Raw genomic sequence first — 2,808 nt, forward strand, 5'->3', positions numbered from 1 at the left:
CCTCCGACGGTCAGTGACGTCTCACATCCACACCCCTCTCTCTCTCTCTCTCTAGTTCCTCGTCATTGTTCATGTTCTAGGATCTTTTATCCCGAATAGAAAAGGTAGTACCCGCTAGATCTATGGCTAAGGTCCTGTTCTTTCTATCAATGGTGTCATCAATGCCAGTCTAGGCGTAGATCTAGACTGGGTTAGCAATTAGAAGGAGATGACATGAATTTTTTTATTCGGAAGAAAAGCAAATCCTGATCGAACATCAAACCCAAACCCTAACCCTAATGGGGATTGGATGGACGGGGAGGAAACTACCTGGTTTACTCGCCACAAAGCACCACCGCCGGCTGGCATCCATGCCGCGCGGGTAGCCGAACCGCCGCTCACCGTCGAAACGCCGACGTGCGGGTTTAGGGATCCAGGGCATAGCCACAAGGCCGCTCGACGGCGGTGCGCCCAGCCTAGTGCAAGAGCGCTCGCTGGCGAGGGGACCCGCAGCTGCGCCGCCACCTTCTTCCTCTCTGGCTACCACAGGCTATCGTCACATCATCGTTTCTCTAGATGTGGCGCTAACGAAGAGAAAGGAAAGAGGAGAGAACGAGAATGGCTAGGGTTTTCAGGGAAGAAGCGCCGCGTCCGGGTTTTGTATCTCTGATCCACGCGCGCAGCCGTCGGATGAGATCCGATGGTCATAGCTCACTGGACCAAAAACGGCCCAGGCGGGAAGACAAAATCCCGGCCCAGGCCCAGGTTGCGGCCTGGGCGCGGGGAGCACGCGCGTGCACGAGTTGGGCCTGGGCTGCGCTGGAGCTGTGCTGGGCCGCGCGCGCTGCTGGGCTACAATGCAGAGTACCATTTTTCATTTTTGTTTATTATTTTCAAAAGCATTTTTGATGAATTATGTTAAGTTTTGACAATTAAATCTCTGTCAAAATTTGAACCAATGGAATATTTTTTTCAGAGAGTAAATGAGTACAGTAAAATGCTTCTGAAAAGTAGATAAATTTATCTTTGATGTTTCTGCTGCAAATGATGAAGTTTATGATCTTCTAATTAAATTTGAACCAATGGGAGGATTTAATTTTGAGGAGTAGTTATAATTTTCCATAAATTATGATATTATTATTTTCTGACCAACGTTGATAATAGCAATATTATAATATTTATTTATGAGTTTGTGCATTAATTCTATTGGGAAAATGGTGTTCTTGCCCCTTAGACAGATGTGCAATTGTGATTTTGCCCTCGTTTTTCTAACTTTGTGATTTTGCCCTTAACTGTTCACAAGTCAACGCGATTTTGCCCCTGGTCAACGCGAATTTGCCCCTGTTTTTATCGTTGACCAGGGGCAAAATCGCGTTGACTTATGAACAGTTAAGGGCAAAATCACAAAGTTAGAAAAACGAGGGCAAAATCACAATTTCACAACAAAGTAGGGGCAAGAACACAAGAGCCTCAATTCTATTTCTGCCCAACGGTGATGTAGAATTAATTTAGAAGAAGTTGTATGTTTTAATTTTGACCAATGTTAAATTAAGGCATGCAATCATTATGTTATGTTTTCTCACTTTCTCTAACACTGTTTTTTAGGACTCAACCCAATGGCTTTTATCTCGCATATTCCGCCTCTTGAAGGGGGCAACTACAGAGTATGGCGAGAGAAGTATGAGCTCGCACTTGCGCTGTCCGAGAATGACTTAGCACTTACCTCTCCGTGTCCTACTGAGCCAAAGGACTCGGTGAGGGCAGAAAATGAGACTGATGCTGATTTCAATGCTCGAAAGCGAGATCATGCAAAAGTTAGAATAAAATATGATCTTGATCGGAAGAAATGGGACATCTCGAACCGCAAGTGCTTGATGGTGGCCAAGTCCACTATCTCAGATGCTATAAGGGGATCAATCCCAGATTATGATACTGCCACCGAGTATCTTAAGAAAGTGGAGAGTCAGTTTACTGGCTCATCAAAGGCTTATGCAAGCACCTTGATAAAGAAATTATTCAATGATAAATACTCTAGTGGAGGTATAAGAGAACACATATTGAAGATGAGCAACACGGCATCCAAGCTCAAGCCAATGGATTTGGGGCTCAAAGATGAGTTCCTGATTCATTTGGTTTTTGCTTCCTTGCCGAAAGAGTATGAAACTTTTGTTGTTAACTATAACATACAGCCCGATAAGTGGGACATTGAGAAGCTCATTGCAATGTATGTGCAAGAGGAGGAGAGGCTTAAAAGCTCACAAGGTGACTCTACAAACCTTGTGAAGAACAATAAAAGGAAGAATTTTAATGCCAAACCTCATGGGAAAGCCCCTCAGATTGATCACCAGTAGAAGAACAACAATGTACAAGTTGACAAGGATCAGTGCAAATGGTACAAGAAGCGTGGACATTACCAGAAAGACTGTCCAGAGTTCCTGAAGAACCTTTTGAAGAAAGGTGAGGACATTATTACATTCATAGATGAGTCCTTATATTTAAGTTATTCAAAATCTACTTGTGGATTGACTTAGGTGCAACTATTCATGTTGTAAATTCATTACAAGGATTCCATATGAGGAGGACCCTACAAAGAGGAGAAAGAAGAATTAAAGTAGCAAATGGAATTGAAGCCGAAGTTGAAGCCATTGGAGATCTCTCTCTAGAATTAGTTGATGGTTTTATACTTAAGCTTTCAGATGTTCTATATGTACCCTCTTTGCGAAGAAACTTAATAAGTGTTTCACGTCTAGATGACGATGGATATGATTGCCATTTTGGTAATGGCAAATGTCAGATTGTTTATAATAATAAATGTGTTGGTCTTGCCTT

The 2,808-nt window shown here is 43.0% G+C and overlaps 1 pseudogene; it reads left to right on the forward strand.

Annotated features, from left to right (window-relative positions):
* Positions 1-1,595: 1,595 nt before the first annotated feature.
* LOC136479440 (uncharacterized) lies at positions 1,596-2,510 on the forward strand (annotated as a pseudogene).
* Positions 2,511-2,808: the final 298 nt, after the last annotated feature.

Source organism: Miscanthus floridulus, chromosome 9, assembly GCF_019320115.1.
Source record: "Miscanthus floridulus cultivar M001 chromosome 9, ASM1932011v1, whole genome shotgun sequence".
Taxonomy (NCBI): domain Eukaryota; kingdom Viridiplantae; phylum Streptophyta; class Magnoliopsida; order Poales; family Poaceae; genus Miscanthus; species Miscanthus floridulus.